Source organism: Toxorhynchites rutilus, chromosome 2 (genome assembly GCF_029784135.1).
Source record: "Toxorhynchites rutilus septentrionalis strain SRP chromosome 2, ASM2978413v1, whole genome shotgun sequence".
In the NCBI taxonomy this organism is placed as follows: Eukaryota; Metazoa; Arthropoda; class Insecta; order Diptera; family Culicidae; genus Toxorhynchites; species Toxorhynchites rutilus.
The window spans coordinates 288,114,104-288,138,380 of record NC_073745.1 but is presented as its reverse complement, the minus strand read 5'-3'; the positions used below and the strand labels follow the sequence as shown (position 1 = coordinate 288,138,380).

Genomic DNA, 24,277 nt, shown 5'->3' with positions numbered 1-24,277 from the left:
AGTGGCGGTCAGTTTCGGCTTTTCTTGAAGTTTCTTCCACTTGATGCTTGGTGACTCGTTCAAGATGCGCGCAATATGCCTCTTCGTTACAGGAACATCAAATTCTGCCTTAATTTGTGAGCAGGACTATTGTTTCTCGGTTGCTTCGTGCCTTATTTGACACAAAGTAACTTTGATGTTTCTTTCTGTAGGTTGTTTTATTTCATATTTCGGGCCCATTTTCAAGAAATTACGTACCACTTTCTCAGATCGACCAATTTTTGTTGCGGTCGAGCTATTAGAAAACTTTTCTTCTTTGAACATCTTTATTATTCTCCGTTCTTCCTCCGTTAATCGATTACCTTTCGCTATTCCTTTAAATTAGACGTGAATCACTAATCTGACGAACTTCTTACGTTGCACATCTAATATTTACCGTATAAATTGAATACACCGAAGTAATTTTTCAAAAAAAAAACACAGATAAAGGCTAGGAAATCATACGAAAACCTGATTTTTATGCTCTGCGGCTAAACGTATGTCTCGGGAAAAAACGACGTTTGAATGTTTACATCCACCGATGACTCCTTGTGCGTCTGTGGGTGAGACGTGCGTCCTTTCAATAAAAGTGACTAAAATATACTACCACTACAGCAAATAAGTATCCCTATAGAAAGAGCATTCCTAATTGTTTTATAAGTGTAACCATTTTTTTTTCAAGGGCGGCTAAACGAATGTCTATCACTGTATATAAAGTTACTCAGATTCAAACATCGTTCATCAGTCGAACAATCTTGCTGATAGAGTGAATAACAGTATACTACAATGGACTGCAATAAAATATTCTCGTGTTGTAGACCGTTTCCGTTGCAATGCGTTTCCGCATGATCCAAGGAATCAAACGATCAATATGGTCGGTGTTAAGTCAGACCGGACCATGTGACATTTTCATGATTTCGAGAAAAACGAACATAAAGTTTAATGCTCTGCAATTTTCAAAGCATTTGCTTTTTTCGTTCAATATTGTTCTCAGAAATGTTAGCTACTCTCTGGAAATACTTTGACGTATGATAGTTGTAAAAAACATCTAGTATCATGCCAAAAAATGCAGTTATTTGGCTGCCTATACGTACATGGTCCATTCGGACTTAATCAAATGAAGCATTTATTAAGAGTTGGTTCACTATGACTGAACAATTTCGAAATATTTCTCAATCAATTAACAGTTGTGAGTCAAAGTGTGTCATTCTGCTATGAAAATTAGAGCGAGAAGGATTGTGAGTTTGGAGCTGCATTTGCGTTCAGCATAATAGCCTCTGCCATCTACTGTTGGCATGAATATGATTGCACAGTAAACATGTTAAGCCTGAACTTCCCATTTTCAATCATCTTAGACAGTATTCGTCAATAGAATCGTAAAATTTTGATTCATTGCCATCGCTACAGCCTAAATCGCACTCTGAAATAGTACATTTTGCGATCATTCACACTGAAGACCAGCATTTTTCACTGATCCTTTCAGTCGGAGTAGACCAAGTTTATTTTTCAATATACTCCGAATGTGCACATTTTACACTAACGGATTTCGCCAAGGTACCTATTAGCTTCAAGAAAATGTTTTGTTGGTTTGAATTCGGCGCTTGGATATTGTTTAAATTCAATATACAAATGATTGTCACATGGTCCATTTTCGTTGATCAATCATAACAATTTCGATCCGTTATTCCTGCTGTATGCGCCATCTTTCAAATCTGATAAATGTGGTATGTGCCTTACATAATGCTTAACCAAATGTAATCAATAACTCGAAATTTTCAATTGTGCGACTTGGTCCCCTCTGACTTAACACCGACCATTTTCTTTCTTCAACTGGACAACCCGAATGCTGCGAATATCGAAAAACGTCATTTCCACCCAATCGAAAAATATCAAGCAGTTGTTAAACGGAAATTTAGAAAGAGTGGATTTGTTGTAATCCCCCCTTGATGCCTATGAGATGAATATGGTGGCAGAAAAAAGACCGGTCAGGTTGACCAATGAATTGTGCAAAAAAATTGTTCAAGTTTTTCGATGAAAGGTTCGTGATTTCATCATAACCAATTCGGATTTTTTTTAAATATTTTGAATTTCGAAATTAAATTAAAATTTTGAATTTAAATTTGAGGTTAGCAACAAAATATCTTTTTTTGATCCCTCCACAATTTAATTTTACCAAAGCGGTCCCGAGATAGAACTGATTTTTTGCGTACATATACTAACTGTAACAGGTTATAAAAATAATTTTGAACAAATTTTACAAACAAATAATCATACAGAACTAAAACAAAACAAATGACAACACGTCTGAACTTCAGCACAAAATTTTAAACTTACAACGAATCTTTCAAGAAGCCACATACAGTTAGATGACTTGGGAGGATTGTGTAGCTTGCCTAACGCCTAACGATTCTTCCATCGAAATTCTATTGACCACCATCGATCATTTGTAGCATCGGTAACCATTGTACCTCAATTCCCGAGGGAGTTCCACACAATACATTGCTTTAAAGTCTTTCCATAATGCCGGGTGCACAATACACCGACATCTGGAGAAACATCCCAGCGCAAGGATTGAATTGACACTCATTTGCATTTCCCGTCCATTACTATGATAATTTTGCTCTGCTGGAGAGCAGAGCGAGCAGCGTTCGAGCACTTGTCTGGCAGCTGGTTTTGCTCATATATGTGTAACATCGAACGTAGTTCCGTTCCACCGCATCGGGTAGGGGTGGAGACCGGATCAAGTGGTGCAGTTCATCATATGCACTGGTCGTTCATGGTGGATTGTCGATGGTGCGTCACAACACCTTCCACCAAACGGCTCCCTTTTCTCTGGCGCACATACACGCGGACGAGGACTAGAAGTAGCGTTGTTGGGCATGGGTTTTTTTCTAGTTCCACATGCAAAATAGAAAAAAAAAGCATGTATGTAAAAGCGCGTGAGATTGTCGACCATCCGCTTCGACATGCCATGGTCAAATGTATCAGCTTCACCGAGTGCATTTGGCAAAGCCACTGGAGTGCGTGCAGCGCCAAATCTAATAACCTGGGAAATTGCAACCGCTTCGCATGGTTCCACCCGAACGACGATGCAGCTAGTGCAGCAGGGAACGACCGAAACGTGTTGAATTTAATTATCATAGTTTTGCATAGAAAATAGGGGAAAAAATTCGGTGGAAAATTTGATTACGTTTCTAAAATAAGTGAAATATGTTTAGTGCTATGGATTGGGTCGCTATGTCTCTTGGAATAGGAATAACCACAAATTCGCAAAGCGATGAAGAAACCACCTCACTTCGAATCGAAGATTTAATTCTATAAAATGACATACTTTCCACAACATCTCCTTTCACGGTCAAGGCTACGGAGTCACAGAAAGTGGGTCCTCAAGAGACGAACTCGAATTTGAGACTACACGTTTTCAATGTCATCTCTTATGACCCCAATGTCATTTCCGTCCTTCTCTTTTCCAGCTGCTAAGCGGAAGAGTAAACTGATATTATAAAATTCCATGCGAATGTACAGTCTTTTTTTCCATCGGCACCGCTTATAAATTTTCTACAAATAGAACCAAAAAAATAGATAAGTTGAAGGTTGGACTTTTGCGTTGATCCTAGGCACAATTAAGCTGTTCTCTTTCGACGTTTCGTATTGGCATATTAGTTTCACATTCGGGCCCTTCTTACAATGGAACAAATTTATTCGGAAAGAGTTCAAAACTCGTCAGGAAAACAGAAATGTTCGCACACTGCCGACAATAATAATGGTTTTGACAAGCAGCGCTTTCTGGTGCTTCCAGGATTTGACGGGTCCCGATTATATTGCTTTTCTGCTCAACCTCTACGTCTACCTTTCTCCACAAAATTTGCACAACGGAAATCCCGGGGAATATGTACCAATATGCAAGGACGTGTGGTGCAGCGACGTCCAATTTCAACATTGCACACACACGTCAATGAAATCTGCTGCCCTGCGCTGACTTTCGAATGCAACTCCGAATGGAACCGAACCGAGGCGGCAACAACAACAACAACATAAAAATCTTGAAAAGTTTAATAGACTTCATAAACAGATGATGTAGAGTTTCCAATTTCCACAAGCAATATTTCATATTTCCCCTCAGCAGAGGAAAATTTAGAAAAAGTAGTACACGCAGACACAAAACACACGACAGTCCCGAATGGAGATATGAATATCAAAACACTGCAGTTTATGCAAATGGAGAGTCGAAACGCAGTAGCGGCGATACCGCACAGCTCGTGATGCCGCTTGGAACCAGAGAAAGTAAAAAAAAAACGGTAGTACAGGAAACAGAAAGAACATTGGATTCAAAAATAAATATCCGCATCCGAATGCTGGACTAAAATCACATACATTTGCTCCGCGAATTGCTTTGGCTCGGACGGGAAGAAAAAGTTGTCCAAGCATAGATGACAACGAATTGGTTATATGGCCCGGAAAACCGAGTAGATGGGGTACACAGATCTGTGAGGATTTACGTTGTTTGTATTCTGAGTGCGGTAAGTGAATATACAAACACAGGGCGGACTCGATTATATACAGTATACTAGCTGACCCGGCCAACTTCGTCCCGCCCAAAATTTATTTTTCGTTATCACATTCACGTTATCAATTCACGTTCATAGATTCAATCGCAAAACTGTTCATTGATTGATCTTCTAATCCACCACGACATTATAAAATCCGATTATTTTCAGACACAATTCTCGTGCAAGATTTTTCATTCACTTGCAAATAACATGGTTCTCCGTTACTCGGAATGAATGTTTGATACAAAAAATGGGATAGAATAAAGACAGTCCTAAATCGGACGATTCCTTTCTCGAGTTTTGCTCTTATCAACACATTCGGCGATCCATTTTAATTTATATAAATAGAAGACGATATAGGAGTGAGCTTTATCACATTAAAATCAATTTCCTCTTTCGAACAAAGATCAATTTCGTTAGCGCAAACACCAATTGGACTAACAACGCTTGTCACTATGAAATTGTAGAACATATGGGAATAGAATTTTCGCAAATTTTCCCATTTACTTCAGAGTTTTCCGAAAATTTTCAATTGTCATGTTTGGTTGGAATATGTTCGATTGAAATGTGTGTTTTAATTTTTTGGAAACCCCCCCCCCCTTCATTCCAGAGGAGGGGGGAGTGTCATACCATCATAGAAACATTTATCGTACCCAAAAACCCTCACATCCCCAATTTGGTTCCGTTCGCGTGATTGATTCTCGAGTAATGCAGCCCCCCACTTTAGGGAGAGGGGAGGAGTGGCTAACCACCATAGAAACGCGTATTGCTCCCTATTACCTCCATATACCGAAATTGGTCCCATTTGATTAGTTCTCATGTTTTGCATAAATTTTTGTTTCATTTGTATGGCAAGGGGGAGGAGTGTCTACTCACCATAAAAACGTTTCTTGTCCATTGAAACCATCACATGCCAAATTTGGCTCCATTTGCTTGATTGGTTTTCGAGTCTTGCAGAAATTTATGTTTCATTTGTAGCAAACACCTACCGCCCCCCCCCCCCTCCCCCTTACAGAGAGATTATAGATTGTTTCTTTTCACTGCATATAATAAATATAACTATAATAAAAAAAAACTTGTTTTTTAAACTGTTTTATATACCTTTTTTATTTTGACGTGGGCCTACGTCTAACCAGACTATATTGGGGGGGTAAAATGGAATCTAAACACAGAACATGCTGGAAAAAATGAAAGATTCCAAATGTTTATAACTCGAAAATTTCTTACTGGATCGGAAAGATGTTTGCATCAATTGATACGGAATTTTTCTACGCTTCTATCGCAATTAATAAAATATTATTTTTCATTAGGTAAACAATTGAATAACTGTGAAATGTCAAGCGTTATCTAAACGCCCTAACTGCCAAGTTTTGATTGGCCCGATTTACGGTTTCCCGAACAGACTTCTAAATCAATGTACCTGTGGGAATCCGCTTAGCAAATATACATGCAAGTAGGGGGTATTTTTGCTCCGGCTGAAATATGTTTCCCCAACACAAACTTCAGAACCAAGGTGTCTGAGAAAATTGGCATTACAAATTCATGCAGGTCGGGTGTATTTTTCTTTCGATTGAGATATGTTTCTCTAACACAGACTTCAAATACAAGGATCGTGGGAAAATTGGCATTGCAAATTCATGCAATTCGAGGGCATTTTTATTCCGGCTGAAATATGTTTACCTATTACAGACTTCTAAACGAAGGTGTCTGGGAAACAAAGAATTGCAAATACATGCAAATCGGGGGCCTTTTTGTTCCGACTGAAATGTGTTTGTCTAACACAGACTTCAAAACCAATATGTCATGGTACCAAACATCAAAGGACTGTCATTAAATTTACTAGTAACGAAGAATATAATCTATCCAAATGCATGAATTGACCTGACATGACATTATACAATCTTTTTACTCACAAAGGAAATATATTGAATTCAATTGAATTCGCAAATTGTTTCATTCAATCATTTTTTTTTTAATACGAAAGAAGATTCAAATTCTTGATTCAACCTCAGAAGTCATAAAATATCTTTTTCATACAAAAAAGTATATATACACCCATACCTCGCTTTACGGCCTGGATTCGTTCCACGAAACTTGGCCGCAAAGCGAAAAGCCGAATAATGAAACAATTATTCTAATACAAGTTCATACAAGTTCAATCGGATCGGTTCCAAATTCTTGGAATATGTGACATAGTTTATCAAAAACACCTACATAACAAGTACATACAATTGTTCCCCTTTTTTCCCAAAATTATTTAAAAAAAAATCACAACAACATCTCTCCAACTACTGGAAAATTTAGGAAAAAGTTGATTTTTCGGACTACCCTAAAGCCTGTTCACGTTAAATTTCGGACACTTTTCTTTCAGTGTAGTTTATGAAATATTTCACTAATCAATGGAAGATTTCATTTACATGACAGCTGAAACCCTCCTCTTTATTTCGATGTCCAACATGTTTACATTCTTCTTCAGTTTGGTAAAATGGCGTCGTATCAAGTGGAAGTACGCAAACGCATTTTGCGCGAACGCAGCAAAATCCAACAATGTCGGTACGCGATCTCGCCAAAAAGCTAAAACTACCGAAGAACACCGTGTTTAATGTGTGCAAATCGTTTGACCAGCGCTTAACTGTGGATCGGAAGGTTGGAAGCGAAACAAATCGAAAAGTATGCTCCCGACAGATGGACCGAAAGGTGGTTGCCATTATTGAGAAACATCCCAACCTTTCAGTTAGAAATGTGGCTCTAAAGGTTGGAAAATCAAAATCATATGTACAAAAAGTGAAGCAGAGGACTGAAGGCGTACAAAGTGAAAAAGGTGCCCAATAGTGATGATAAGCAAAATTTCACTGCAAAAAGCCGTGCTAAGGTGCTCTTCACCCATTTTTTGCAAAAATGTTCATGCACCCTAATGGACGATGAAACTTATGTTCACGAAGACTTCAAACAGTTTCCGGGTTTCGCTTTTTATACTGCAATGTCACGGAATGCCGTAGCCGAGTATTTCCGGACCAAGAAGCAGTCTAAATTCCCCAAAAAGTACTTGGTTTGGCAGGCCATATGCAGTTGTGGTCGAAAATCCAAATCTTTCGTCTCTGCCGGCACTATCAACAAATATGTCTACGAGAAGGAATGTTCCAGCATTGTTTTGGCCAGATTTGGCCTCTTGTCACTATGCAAAATCCATCCTGGAATGGTATAATGCACATGAGGTCAAATATGTGCCAAAAACAGCAAATCCACCTAACTGTCCAGAACTTCGCCCAGTAGAAAAGTATTGGGTTCTGATTAAGCGAAAACTATTTGAAACTAAGAAGAAAGCGAATGTCATTAATGATTTCAAGAGGAGATGGAAAAGCGCCGCCGCCAGCATATATGAGGATACTGTACGAAACCTAATGGCAGACGTTCCCAAGAAAGTTCGTGAATTTTACAGACAACGTAATTAACACTAAACCTACCGATGTTTTATGTATACCTATTCCTACCATAGCGGGGTCAAGTGACCTTTCATGAATAGTTAGTGAACAATGACTCGATTTATATAGTTTTGTTGATAAACGTGACATATCATATTTCTTCTGTATATTTCGACATTTTTAGGATAAAAATTATTAGCAAAATAATGGAATTATAATTTTTGACACGCAAAATAATCACTGTAGCTTGGGATGGTTACTGTTTGTTCGCTTGGATAGCCAGCAATACAAGTAATTCTAATCATTTACTTTTCATTCACAAATACAACAAAATATATAAAGCAATAGCAACAATGTGTAATGCAATGGTTTTGTGTCATAATCACACATAGAAATCATTCTGATATCATATGGACGATTGCAAGGATCAAATGACCCGTTGCGGTAGTTAGGGCAGATTACATATAATTCTCTGTAAAAAATAACAAGAAAGGAGTAAACGCTGAAAAATACATTCGATGTAGGTTTTAGGAAAAGTAGTGTAGGCAAATGATGTTGTGACAATGTAATTTGGAAGTACATTTTGACTAAAAGTTTAAAATGGGTCATTTGACCCCTCGTGGTAGGTTTAGTGTTAACATCGAAGTAAGCTTTCCTTGCTTTAGATATAAGTCTATTTTACTGAAATAAAGAATCGGTTTTGTTGTATTACGTGAATTTTTGTTTTACTGGCATCATCTTGGTGTCCGAAATTTAACGTGGACAGGCATTCAAATGGAAATGGCACCCTAATGAAATTTTAAATAATACAGGTTTAATATTTTGCAATAAGAAACAGAACTACTAATCTAAACAAAAATCTGAGAACCATTATATCGGTTTGTCATGGAATGGCTGTATATTGACATCGAAAAACAGTTTTTTGCCGCAATAGCGAATCATTTAAGGCCGTTAATCGAAAATGTGCCTTAATTGAAGAGGACCGTTGTAGCGAAATGCCGTATAACTCCGTATAGTCTCTCTAGAACAAAAAGATTAGATTAGAAATCCATTTAGTTGTGATTGTAAAGTGTCGGGAAGATGGTCTCGTTCACTCGCTAGTCTCAACACTATGCTCTTCTCTCCGAATTCCATTTCTTGTCTGCAGCCGGACCGAACGGAGGCTTTAGCGGAAAACGAAGTATCGATGACAATTCGATACAAATACAGGTATTTTCAAGGATGATTTGATTCCTCCTTTAAGTGTTAATAACTCTTTTCCAGCTAAACGAAGTAACATTGTAATCACTTTATTCGAAAGTTTAAATGTCTAAGAGTTATATGCTTCTTAATTATTGACACGAAAACTTGTTTCAATAGCTTGAAAACTCCTTTGAAGACAGGCTAATGAAATCCCACAAATCTGTATATAAACGGGTGCCCGCTCGGAAATCAATTTCAAGGACGTAGCTTGATGGTCACTGAATCGGACACGGTTTGCTGAGGAGCGTCGAACAAGTGTCTTTGTCGAGGCAGGTAGAGAAGGAGTTTGGGTTGAGTCGTCCTCAAGGGCTCTTCTGAGGGTTAGAAAAAAAGTCCTGTGCAAAGTTTCGGCTCGATCGGACATGATTTAGAGGTGCCTCAAAGCGCTCAAATTTTTGATTTTTTGGCCACTCAGGACTTAGTCCCAAAAAGTCGATTTTCGGTCAAATTTTTTTTTCGAGATAACACCAGATCTCGACGTTTCATGCATTTTTAAGTCTAATCATGTCCGATTGAGCTGAAATTTTGCACAGGTCATTTTTTTGGGCCAATAAACAAAATGTACATGGTCGGTTCTTTAAATTCGATATTTTTTTCCACTCCTTCATCGCCTCTCAGGCTAAGTCCCAGATGGTCGAATTTTTTTTCGAGATGACACCGGATCTCGACGTTTCATGCATTTTTAAGTCATTTGGCATCGAAAAAAAATCGATTTTCTAAATTTCCTTTACTCCCCTCTTAGAAGATTTCCGAGAATAAAAAAAAAACAAAACTTTGAACGCTTTGAGGCACCCCTAAATCATGTCCAATTGAGCTGATACTTTGCACAGATCACTTTTTTGGGCCAATAAACAAAATGTACATGGTCGGTTTTTGAAATTCAATGATGATTTTTTTTTTTCATACATCCATTGCCACCCTAATAAACGTCCATGCTGCTCTAACTCGTGGGTACTCGCTGTATTTGTGGTCAATTGCTGAATTACAGTGAAGACAGCTCGATCTGTACGCTGCATATCGTTCATTAGCCTTCGGTGCTCAATTTTCTCGTTTGCGAAGAGGTACAATATGCTTCGTTGACTCGATCAGAGCTGTGTTGGTGTTATGTTCCTCCACACTCGTCGCCAATCCGTTGCCGGATGGTTTCGTTCCACTCTGGGCGGTTCTGTTTCTGCAATGAATCATTGATGAATCAGTTTACTGGTAGGGTTTTGCGATAGTCCTACGTCCATCTTGCGGTTCAACTTCAAGTAATTTGTTAGGAAAAAATGTGGATTTCGTATCTACGAACTTTCATCTGCGATCATCAATGATTTTTCGTTATAAACTCTAGAAAATACGCTTCCGATTCATATAGAATGTTGGGGGAACCATACAACGAGCAGGAACAATAATCGCAATGTTATGGGTAGTTCAAAAGTTTAAAAGTTTGAATTTTGATGTGAGAAAGACGAACTTGGAAAACCACCGAACGTGTTTGAGGACGCCGAAAACAAGTGAAAGTGTTCAAAGTGAACGTTATCGAAAACGATTGATCGAGTTTAACCGTGCTGCGCTCCAAAAAACGACCGGAATATCAGAAAAGGTAACACAAAGTGAATTTTTCTTAATTACAATGCCCCGCCATACCGAGCAAGACCGGCAGGAAAACGGTTGAGCTACTCAATTGGGATCAACTGCATTATGCTGCTTATACACCATTTGTTTTCATGATACGATCTTGCTGTGTAGCGTTTCAACTTTTATTAAAATTTTGCTAAAATGGCTAGAAGAGTGATTTGGCTCAAAACAAAAAAAAATGTTTTGGCATGGAAATCATGAGTTGCCTGACAGATGGGAAAAAAGTACCACTTGGCCTTGAATAAAGTATTTCATTCATATCATTCATATCTTTCAATTATTTTTTCTGAAGTAATATTTCAGGACTGTAATAAGTGTCAATATGAGTTAGATGTCTTGAGACCTTCATCATAAATTAATATACACTTAGCACGAACAACGACCGCTGTTTGCCGCTACGTTGTAAGTTCACTTTATAGCGCCGAAAAAAATGTTTTTATAGACTTACGAAAAAAATTAAATTTCGAATTATTCATCAAATACACCATTCATTTTATTGAAAAATATTCATGATCTTACACAGTAGATTACGGGTCTAAATAGTACGTTTACAGCGAAAAACCTGTCAACTTGTTGGATCTTCAACGAATTTAAGGGAGTAGTACACTATGGAAACATGAAAAAATAAAAAAAAAGATTCTGACTTAAAATGTTCTCTGGGATGTCTACTTTACTGTAATTTGCCCGATGCTCCGTTCCGAAGTTACAAGCCAATTAGTGGACCTAAATCTTTGCGTAAAGAGGGCGCATCCAAAGTTTGAAACGCGTTTTTCCCGAAACCATGTTTTGCAAACTGGTGGGAGTTCTACCTCCATCCGATTTTAATGAAATTGGTTTCCCCAGATTCTCCACTAAATTTATTGTCATCGTTTTCGATATTTTGAAAAAAATATATAATTTTGGCGATTTTTTTTTTGTCTCGATTTTTGAGACAAAACCGCAATTTTTTTACAAAAAATGTCGCCATTTCGTCAAAACTCAATATTTAAAAAAAAAACTACGTACGATGACAGGAAATTTATCGAAGATCATGTAAAAAAACAATTAGTTGAAATCGGTCCACTAGAAATTATGCAGAACTTCCACCAGTTTACAAGGTTTTGGCTGCATGGGTTCAATAAATCGGTTGCAGTTATCCAGGGGACAGTCCAATGGACACCGATTTATTTTTGTTTGTTTACTAATATATATATATAGATATTGGTTTTCTGTCTGTCTGTCTGTCTGATTCATATGGACTCGGAAACTACTGCACTGATCGACATGAAAATTGGTGTGTAGGGGTTTTTGGGGCCGGGGAATGTTTTCATGATAGCTTGAGACCACTCCCTCTCTAAGGGGGGGGGGGGCTGTCATACAAATGAAACACAAATTTCTGCATTACTCGAGAATTAATCAAGCAAATGCAACCAAATTAGGCATATGGAAGTTTTATGATGCAGTAAATGATTCTATGGTTGTTAGATACGCCTCCACCCTCTCTTAGGGGGGGGGGGGGTCTACCATACAAATGAAACATAAATTTCTGCATTACTCGAGAATTAATCAAGCAAATGAAACTAAATTAGGCATCTGAAGGTTTGAGGGTGCAATAAATATTTCTATGGTAGTTAGACACTCCACCCCCCTCTCTAAGGGGAGAAGAGGGGAGGGGTATGTCTTTATTTTATCATATTTTCTGTATCAAATATTTATTCCATGTAACGGAGAAACATGTTATTTGCCAGTGGTTGAAAAATCTTGAACGAGAATTGTGTCTGAAAATATTCTGATATTATAATGATAAGTTTTGATAGAAGTACTACGAATTTTTTGGTGAAAGGTAAATTCAACGGGGTCGATTAGAAGATCAACCAATGAACCGTTCTGCGATTGGACTCATGAATTTGCGCTTAGTAAGAAAACGTGAATGATTGAAGGTATTGATAACAAAAAACAAATTTTGGGCGGGACGAAGTTTGCCGGATCAGCTAGTACTTAATAAAACTGTGATAACAGATTAATCACAGTAATTTATTTTTTCGTTAAAAAAAACGCGAAAATCTCGAAGCGCTCTAAAATCGCTGTTTTTGTATATAAAAATGACTCCCAAATTAATATAGTACATTTGTAGCAGTCCAGAAAAAAAATGAAATATTGCTAGATAACTTTAGAAGTTTTTGGTTAACTAAAATATTGAAATCGTATTCCAAGTGCAGTGAAAAAAATATTTTTGTGGGTGGCAATATAGTTGCCACGGCCCTATAAAGGGTTAACTGAGGAATGCAATATGATTCAGCGTAAAAGATGGCGGAAATCAACAGTTAGCGATCTGAAAAAAAATGAAAGTGTTTCTGTAACCTCAGAGAATAGATAATGAACAAAGTTAAGTCGGATACGATTAGTGATTGATTTGACAGCTAGCATCGGATGGTTTCTAATGAAACAACTGAAAAAAGCGGTTCCCGGAATAAATCGCCACAGAAAACGACTGCAACAGAAACCACCGCTTATAAAATGTGTAGTAGGCTATAAATATTGTGGCGCGGTATTGTATTTCAAAACAAGAATTAACCGGGCAAACGTATCGCCCCAGGCAAACGTAACGCCCCGGGCAGACGTATACCGTCCGACGCTCGCTAGAGCTCGGTCGGACATTGCTAAAGGATCGTATCCTATGTTTCAAACTAACCGGGCAATCAGTGGATCCCAGGTTTGCGTGCGAGACACCGCCGCTTCCGACGGCGGGTCGGCGGTGGACTCGGATTGCGTCATCTTGGCGGCATGGGCCGCCTCGATTCCTTATCCTCGCCAAATGGGGACTTCGTCCCCATTACATTGTCCTCAGAATAAATTTCGAAAAACGAGAACAAGAGAATAAATTTATAATAGAAATGTGAGGCACATGATGTTTTTCCCGCGCCAAATATTTCTAGCCTACTACACTTTTTCTAAGCGGTTGTTTCTGTTGCAGTTGTTTACTGTGGCGATTTATTCCGGTCACCGAAAAAAGCATGTTACACTACCAAACAACGAGTGTTTAGTCACAGTAAATCAATCTTTTTGATCTCGGATCGAAATGAAATCTGTGGTTCATGTTGTGTTTTCCCGGATGAATGCCAAAACTCGAACATCAAGATGGTTATACTTCATACGCGAAAGATGAAAATCATTTTTTGCTGTATCCATTCTGCTCGGTAGTTTATTCATTTCCCAATTTGACTTTGTCGCTGCCACTTGCACTTGCATTCAGGAAAGCTGTTCGGGAAACCGTATGCAATCTCCGCTGTATGCATTTTTCCCCCTTTTCAAGTGCGAGCTCTGCTGTTGCTGATGTTCTCTCGAATTACTGGAGATTGCTTCGGAGCGGTAAGAGATCAGCTAAAATGTATCCTTCCAATGTTCGTCGTAGTTCACAGTATTGTTCAGCGATGTTTTCTCCATTTCCGGGATTGGTGGCACACTGTCTCTCGAGCAGCAGCAAGCGAGCGCATTGTCCGATTGCCGATTGCCGAGCCAGTGGAGCTTTTGTATTTATGGCTCTGGTGTGATTTATGCTTCTAGCTGGACCAGTTTTCTTTGCCAGTGTCCTCCGAATCAGTTTCGGTCGTCTGAAGGGAAAAAAATAGCAGCGACGGTGGTGCCTTGTTGGAAAGAAAATGGCCAACAAACATAAATTGGTTCGGGAGCAGGCATTCGATTCCTGCTTTTTCTGCTGGCCAATCGTGGCTCTGGTGAGCCACCAGCAGCGGTGCTGTGGATTTAAATGGTGGCAGGAATACGAGGCGAGACGACGAGGGACGCAGTTTATCGGTCTGCGTGATAGCGCATACACAGTTGCAGTTCGCACATATATTTGACTTTTTCCGCCGCACACGGAAATGCAAATTCGAACACGGCGGATGTTACCCTTTGGATTTATGGCGCGAGGGGAGCGGGGTTTCTGTGTGCCAGCTAACACTTGCAGCAATAAAGATGCTGTGTACATGAAATAAATTCCGAGAAAGGTATGCAAATTTACACCAGAATGTAGGTGAAACATGTTCAAAAAGCAGATTGCTTCCGATTCTTCCGACATTCGAATCACCGGTAGGTGTGCTAATTATTTTCGATTGCTCTGAAGACCGGTATAGCATGCTAACTTTGCTGCGTTTCTTGTCTGAAACGGTATACAAATTTTACCTATTGCAATAATAATTGTCAAAGTTATTACGATTCAATCTTTTAGTGCTTATAACATCTTAAAGCCGCCATCTGCTCCCAGACAGACTGCAGACTGCGTATCAGCCACAGAGTTGCCAGTTTTTTTTTCGTGGAAAGCAGTGTTTACTTCAACCAACTCATTTATCTAAACGTTGATAAAATGTTATCCATTGACGACTTGACAGTTTTCTGTCTTCTTCTGAACGAACTCTTAAAACATTTCAAGAATCTGTGAATGTCAAAACGTTAGTCAAAATCAACATTTTCATCATGGTGAAGTACACGAACGAGCAACGCTAAATAATTATTAAAATGTAATACCTGAATTCGGAGACGGCGTTTGCAACTTAAAGAGCGCTTAGTCTAATTATCGACCGTAATAATTGTCCCAGCCGGCAGGTTGTGCATAGTTTAGTGACCAAATTTGAGTCTACATTCTGTCCAACTTCTCTAAGACCAGGTGATGATCTTGCTGCTTTGTGTCATTGTAAACAAACAATGCTTCAATTTATATTCTAGTGTGTAGGTATTTGAAGCTACCATATTGTGCATGATTTTCATATGTGTGTGTACAAACGCTGAGCGTAAACAAATGGCTTTGTATTTTTCAAGTGTGAAGTTTCTATAAGACAAGTTACATCTTCCGTTGTTTTAGTTGTTTTGACCAATAGATCTGGAAAATGCCGAAGGGAAAAATGCTCACGGAGAGAGAAGAAAGACAAATCGATGCATTTCATCAAGAAAATTTTGGTGTCAGCGAAATTTCTCGTCGGATTGGACGATCCCATCAAGTAGTGTTAAATTATTTGGCGAATCTTCAAGGATACGGTAATAAGGAGAGAGCTCCTCGTAAATCGAAGCTCTCTGACCGGGATAAGCGGGAAATAGCCAGAACAGGTTCGAATACCTCAAAATAGCTTATGAATATTTTCATTTAAATTGACAATTCGTCAGGTTTTGTTAAAACATCCTCACATAAAGAGGGCTTAAAGGGTTAAAGCTCCTCATCTTACACCATCTCACATCGGAAGACGTCTTAGTTTTGCCAAAGCTCACATGAACCGACAGTGGGACATGCTATGTTGTGATAAAGAAAGTTTTCCAAAAAATACATTTTGCTATATACCATAATGAAAACTTCTTTAAGCCAGTATTCTAGTCTAGAAATTTGAAAAAAATCATTTTTTCCTTCATTTCTTTGTAGTTTAGGCATTCAAGAATAGACTCTAGGAAGGACATATCAAAAATCCTATTATTTACCGAGCTACAGCCATTTTAGTGATGCGGTATCTAACCTGGTACAGTCAAAACAATGAACTTCAAACGCGTTTTCTCAAAACTAGTTTTTTAAAACTGGCGTACACGATTTCTCAAGTTCTACTGAACCGATTCATGTCGAGTTTATATGGATACAATCTGTAGGCATCTCGCTATCGCATGAACCTCTGAAATGAGATATTTTTTCTAGTTTTACTATTTTGAAAAAATCGGGAAACGTAAGAAAAAACGTTTTAAACCGCATTTTGTTTTCCAAACGGCCGCCATTTTGTCAAAAAAGATGTTTATGACTTGTCCGAGGTTCATGCGATAGCAGCACCTTTACTGATTCAGAATCTGTTAGATTTTTCTGTTTCAGATAACCAGAAGGGCTGGAATCGTGTACGCCATGGCATAACTTTTTTTTCAAGCCTCTCACTTCATCAGCTCTTAACTATTCTAGTTATTAATATTTTTTCTCAGTTCAATTTTTGTTTTATTGTTGAAAGATATATGAACAAATAATGATACTGAATGTAATCTTTGTTTTATTTTTATGGAATTCGAAAAAACGTCCGAAATGCGTGCCTCTACACTAGAATACCCCCTTAATGTATAGTTTATCTTCACTGACAAAAAAAAAACTATGGATGGGTTATACCTATGCTATAACCGCAAGGTTGACGTAGAACTGCCGTTGACTTAGTAATCATTTGTGTTTTTTTCAATTAGCAATAATCGCACCTAGGATGTTCCTCATTGGGTACGATATCGCTGCTGCGCAGAGCTATCTTGTGTATGTATTGATTAAATTATTGATTAAGCTAGTGAATGAATGAAACAATTTACGAATTCAATTACAAACAAATCCCATCAATCCGATCAAAAAGTAACAAGCATAGAACGCGTAGACATTTTATCTTTCGAATGAAGTGTATATCATACCATTTCGTTCAGTTGTTTAGGAGCTGTTAACGCTCAAAATCTCGTTCTCCGGCGTAACGTTTTCGTTTTCGAAACTTTGAACTTACACCCCAATATAGAAATGAAAGACGTAGTCCTACGTCAAAAAGTTAATTTTGGATGGTTCCAACGTGTACTGGCGTTATTTACGGAAGAAGTAAAAGTATTTTTCAACCAGGAATTTTGGTCGAGGCTCGTGCATGGTTTGGGTGCGATTCTGTGCAACGGGAAAGGTCAAGATAGCTTTCACATTATTCAAGGATTACATACATTTTCTGGAATACTCTCTCCTACCGTTTCTGAGTGGTTAGTCACAAAAAATCACATTCCAACCAAACAATACTACTATTCATACCAGTAAGGAAACTAAGCCATGGATTAAGGACCAAAAACTAAATTTTTTGAACAGACTGGCTCACTCTCCAGACTTGAATCCTGTTGAAAATCTTAGAGGGACCCTTATACGCAGAATCTACCTTGAGTGAAAACGGTACACCACGATTGAAGAGTTCAAGCTCGCAAAACATGGAAAAATATCGAGAAATCCTTTCAGCAGAAATCGGTAAATAGTGTTCCAACACGAATTTTCCAAGTTATTAGCCCAAATGTCAAGGTTGCCAATTATTGACATGTGTAGGGTTCTACTCACGATACAATACAATTACGACATCTTGAGATGCATTACCTACTCAGAACTGTAGGGACCTTGGTTAGGAAGCGAGAGAAAAGAGACGGGGTAGTCGGTGAAAGTACGCTGAGATGGTTAGATGCAGCTGCGGAGTGTTTAAATAAAAGAAGTTATATTACGTGTAATAAAACGGTGTTTTATTAATCGCAGACCAGAGTGACCCTCTACAACATGTAAATCAGCTGATCGTTTTGGATTTTTCATTGATAATACTTATGAACTTTGAAATGGTCTTATAGAAACTGGACAGCTAAAATTATCATATTTGAGCACAATAAATAAACAAACAACTCTTTTGAACAAAATTGACGTTCAATATACTTTATTCTAAGCATTCAACAATGTATGAATGTATCTTGTTGAAATTCTAACTGTTTGTGTTGCAACGAACCATAATAAGGGTGGCCTTTTAGAAGTTGGACAAAGTGTACGTTAGGGTGCCAATGAAAATGGTCATCTATAATTCCAAAAAGTTACCTCATAAAAAATGTTCACCACCTCGAAAAAACACCCTATGCAAAATATTAGCTCAATCGGACTTAGGGGAAAGTGGCGCTAAGTGGTCAAAGTTTGAGTTTTTTGAAAATAGAAAAATCACCCAAGGGGGGAGGGAAATCGAGTTTTAAAAAAAAAAAATTTTGATGCCAAAGGTCTTAAAATTGCATGAAACATGCATGTTTTTTTCGGAATACGAAACGAAACGTATGGTTTTGGGAACCGATAAAAATAGTTTTCTCGATTTTTCATTCGGAACTTGCTGTGAAATGTTGGTTTGCACGATAATATACCATTTGCAAAATATTAGCTCACTAGAACTTCATTTATTAGTGTCATAGACGTAAAAATTTGAGTTTTTTTTTTAAAACGAAAAATCACCGAAAATTGGGGTTTTCAAAAAAAAATTTTGGTGCCAAATATCTAAAAATTGCATTACTCGTCGAGATTTACTGTTATCTTTAAAAAAAAATTTGTAAAAAAAAATTTTTTTTTTGCGCTTGGTCGTTTTCCGTCTAAAAAGTCGATTTTTAAGAAAAAAAAAACCATTTTTGAGATAACTGTAAAGCTTGATGTTTCGTGCAATTCTAAGACCTTTTTTTTGCGAAAACCCCGATTTCCTTTACCCTTGGGTGATTTTTCGGTTTCAAAAAACTCAAACTTTGACCGCTTAGCGTCACTTTCCCCTAAGTCCGATTGAGCTAATATTTGGCCTAGGATGTTTTGACGTAGGACTACGTCTTTCATTTCTATACCGGGGTGTAAAACCAAAGTTTCGAGAACGAAAGCGTTACGCTGGAGACCGAGATTTTGAGCGTTAATATCTCTTAAACAACTGAACGAAATGGTATGATAAACACTTCATTTGAAAGATAAAATGTCTACGCGTCATATACTTGTTACTTTTTCATCCAAAAACTTGTTTCAATAGTCTTAAAATTGCTTTCAAAACAGGCTATTGAAATCACCAATCGGTATATAAGCGAGCGCCGCTCGTAAACCCACTCAGTTATGATTGAACAGCGATTGGAGCATGTTGTCGCTGTTGTTGTGAAGCTAATTTCGTTTATCATGAAAGCGCTGATGAACGGTGTCACCAAGAGCCTGTTTGTGCACCTAAGGCCAAAAGGGAATCCATCAGGAGGAGAGTGATGCCACGGTTCCGCTTGAAACATCGGAGCAGCCGCCACACACACACACACACATACACGCGCGGAATTCTCGTTGCTATCATCGTTGCTGAAAAATAATCTGCCAGTTCCCCTGGGAATTGAAAAATACATTCATGCGAAAGAGTTTATTTTAATGTTTTCTATCCATATAACACTGCAACCAAATACATTTGGTTTTGTTATTTTTCAATCAATCGCAATTAACAGGAAAGTTTCTGAATATTTTTCTCCCCATCATGAAAAACGGAAAAAGTTTCACATCGCGAAAATCAAGTCATTTTTGAGCGATTATTTGCTTTCTACTCATATAATGCTGCGACCAAATACATTTCGTTTTGGATTTTTTCAATCAAGTGTGATCAACGTAAGACCACGTCTTTCGGCAATTTATTAGAGGTGCAATGAATCTTTAGGAATTCCCGCTCTACGCGCACTGGCAAACAATGTTTACTCAACAATTTCTCAAACGAGAAATGGGTGTTGTGAGAAAGGATTAGCGAACGCGAAAACGACAAACGGGAGAAAGATACGTTTGGAGGTTGAAGGAAATTGGCAGAAAACTTCTTCATTCTATCATTCAAATAATGTGATTCATACCACATCGTTTTGCCAGAAAGAGATTATTAATGTTCAAAGGAGGAATCGAGTCCTCCGAGGAAATTACCCAACGCAAATTAGAGTCGACTATCGATTGCGGCATTCGTACACAAATAATTTTATAATGCAATTTCACCAAAGTGATTTCTTCGGATATATTCACTACATCATGTCATGTATTTCATATTCTTCATTAAGAAATCCATATCCATGGCACCTATCGGTAACGACTTATTATCGAAACCACGATTTTCGCTAAATGCTCCTTTCAGTTCGGCCTGTAAAAAACTTTTCTGTACTCTAATCCATCAAATTTGGAGCCCTGAAAAGGGCCGTTGATTATATGCTAAGCTAATATAGCACGCTCTCCTCGGAAACGATGGGCCAGCTGGATGTCCTTGGGCATGATGTGACGCGTTTTGCATGGATAGCACACAAATTGGTATCTTCGAATAAGCCTCCTGCAGCGTCATAGCCGCGGAGCTTTGGAAGCGCAAGTCGGTTTTGAAGTCCTGAGCAATTCCACGATCCAAATGCTGCAAAGGTAGCTGCGGATCAGCAATTCGGTCGACTTCTGATAGCGATGAATTTCACGCAAAGTTCCCGGTCGATAGCGATGTGGCTTCTCCACCTATCCTGCTACTGGTGCGCTTATCCGAGCTGACTTCGTGTGCCTTACCACCGAATGACTAACGAGCTGTCTGCGAAAGACTAACGAGCTCGAGTCCTCACGGTGCGAGAGTAGAGTAAGAAATGAACGAAAGCAAAGGAAGCGTCATTTTATAAACCATAAAAGTATAGAATCTAAATCCCACCCTTATTATATTCGTGAGTATACAGTAAGCTTATACAATAAAGAGGGTGGGGTTTACATTCGATTCTTTTATGTTTTATAAAACGACACTTCCCTTGCTTTCGTTCATTTCTTACTCTACTCTCGCACCGTGAGGACTCGTTTCATCGGGACTAAGCAGACAGCTCGTTAGTTCTTCGGTGGTAAGGCACCACGAAAGCAGCTCGGATAAGCGCACCAGCCGCAGGAAGCGTGAAGAAGCCACATCGCTATCGACCGGGAACTTCGCATGAAATTCGTCGCTATCAGAAGTCGACCGAATTGCTGATCCGCAAGCTACCTTTGCAGCATTTGGTTCGTGGAATTGCTCAGGACTTCAAAACCGACTTGCCCTTCCAAAGTTCCGCGGTTATGACGCTGCAGGAGGCTTATTCGAAGATACCAATTTGTGTGCTATCCATGCAAAACATCCAGCTGGCCCATCGTATCCGAGGAGAGCGTGCTATATTAGCTTAGCATATAATCAACAGCCCTTTTCAGGGCTCCAAATTTGATGGATTAGAGTTCAGAAAAGTTTTTTACAGGCCGAACTGAAAGGAGCATTTAGCGAAAATCGTGGTGTCGATGATAATTCGATACCGATAGGTGCCATGGATATGGATTTCATAATGAAGAATATGAAATACATGACATGATGTAGTGAATATATCCCCATATCGAAGAAATCACTTTAATGAAACTGTTTACCGTTTGTCGTTTTTAAGTGTTGGGAAAGGGCATTATTTTTGCTGAGTAAATTCCAAGAAAAAATCCATTCCTTCTTTATGCGTGATTCATTCTGCTTCGGATCGACGGAACAGTGATAATCATTTCATACAAAAGATAAAATGTCCAAGAGTTATATGATTGCTATTTATTGAGTCGGAAAATTGTTTCAATAGCTTAATGATAGCTTCGAAAACAGGTTATAAAATGACGCTTCCTTTGCTTTCGTTCATTTCTTACTCTACTCTCGCACCGTGACGACTCGTTTGTTTGAGACCAAGCAGATAGCAGGTTAGTCTTTCAGTGGTAAGGCACACGAAAGCAGCTCGGATAAGCGCACCAGTAGCAGGATAGGTGGAGAAGCCACATCGCTATCGACCGGGAACTTTGCGTGAAATTCATCGCTATCAGAAGTCGACCGAATTGCTGATCCGCAAGCTACCTTTGCAGCATTTGGTTCGTGGAATTGCTCAGGACTTCAAAACCGACTTGCCCTTCCAAAGTTCCGCGGTTATGACGCTGCAGGAGGCTTATTCGAAGATACCAATTTGTGTGCTATCCACGTAAAACGCGTCACATCATGCCCAAGGACATTCAGCTGGCCCGTCGAATCCAAGGAGAGGGTGCTATATTAGCTTAGCATATAATCAACGGCCCTTTTCAGGGCTCCAAATTTGATGGATTAGAGTTCAGAAAAGTTTTTTGCAGGCCAAACTGAAACGAGAACTTTCGTTTGGATGCCATACAGCATCGAGAAAATTCCGGAAAGATCTAATCGTTGCTAAAAATAATCTGCCAGTTCCCTGGGAATTGAAGAATACATCCATGCGAAAGAGTTTATTTTAATGTTTTTTAATTATATGGCGAACACAGCGACCAAATACATTTGATTTCGTAATTTTTCAATCAAGTGTAATTAGCTGGAAGGCTTCTGAAGATTATTCTTTCCCATCAGTAGGATATTTTCGTATCCAATAATGGATGCATAACATGAAAAACGGAAAATGTTTCGTATCGCCAAAATTATATAATTTTCAATCGATTATTGCTCAGTCGCCGAAATTTTCATACTCAGAAAGTTCATTCTCCTCTAGTTTGCCTTCCAAATTGCCATCGTAAACCACACCTTCTCTCGATTCAATCACGCACGAAAAGCATACTGAAATGATATTCTGGTGGTGAAACCCATTCATTTTTCGTGAGGCGTCGTGCACAAATTACGTAACGCGATAAGGGGGGAGGGGTTAGATGTTGCGTTACTTTCTGTTTATTAGAGATAGGAAATTGCGTTACGAAAGGGGGGGGGAGGTTCAAAATCCAGATTTTTGCGTTACGTAATTTGTGCACGACGCCTGAGGACATCGACAAGACAACATCGTTACTGAACGAGCTGAACGGCGAGGGATCGAGGTATTCATTACCTGGCTTGACCTGACCTGAAATGCAATCAGTTTGTTTTAACTGTGAGGGAGCGCAGAAGAGCCGATCGATCAGAAGGAGAAGAGAAGGTGACCAAGAGAGTATCAGCATCGAAATACGGTTCCTCGGGAAGACATAGAAGCAGCCGCCACACACACACACATACACGCGCGCAACTCTTTTCGTTTGCTGGTTATCGAGAGGAAACATGGAAAGAAATGATCGTTGCTGAAAAATAATCTGCCAGTTCCCCTTGGAATTGAAAATTACATTCAAGCGAGTTTATTTTAATGTTTTCTATCCATATAACACTGCGATCACATACATTTGGTTTTGTGATTTGTCAATCAAGTGCAGTTAACAGGAAAGCTTCTGAAGATTATTCTTCAGAACAAGGTTTTTTGTATCCAATATTGGATGCATAAAACCTTGAGTCTTCAAAGTAACACTCTCGTTTTTGAAGTCACCCAAATATTTATTTATTCATTCATTCAGGATGGATTTAGATTCAACTTCAAACAAATGATCTCTAAATCAACGATAGTCCTACGTCACCCTTGCGGTTATACCATAGATATAACCCACTTCCTGTTTTTTCGAGGTGGTAAACATCTTGTATAGGGTAACTTTTTGAAATTTTCGGGTCGATTTTTTCCCATACATTCATTGGCATTTCCGTGCCAGCGAGAAGCCTCATTGTGGCGTATTATGCGAAAATATATTGGGCTAAGTTTGATAATTGTGTCATTTCAAAAAAAGGACCTCTCGATTGGCCGCCTCGTTCAGGCTATTTGACGCCATTGGATTTCTTTTTATGGAGCTATGTCAAGTCACTGGTCTATTCCAACAAGCCAACAACTATAGCAGAGCTCAGAGACAACATTCAACGCTAAATTCGCAACATTCCGGTCGAAATGTGTAGCCGATATGAAACATTATCAAAAAATAAAAAAAAATCATCAAAAATTAAGATACCCAAAAAAATCTTGAAATTTTTGATTTTTTTTGGGATTTAAAGATTTAGTACTGCTCTAATTTGCTTTTAATAGTGTTTCTGTGGTGGAGGCGATCTGGCGTAGTGGTATCATCCATGC

At 38.7% G+C, this 24,277-nt stretch overlaps 1 pseudogene; it reads right to left on the bottom strand.

Moving 5' to 3' along the window:
• Nucleotides 1-16,999: 16,999 nt before the first annotated feature.
• LOC129772345 (U4 spliceosomal RNA) lies at nucleotides 17,000-17,080 on the bottom strand (annotated as a pseudogene).
• Nucleotides 17,081-24,277: the final 7,197 nt, after the last annotated feature.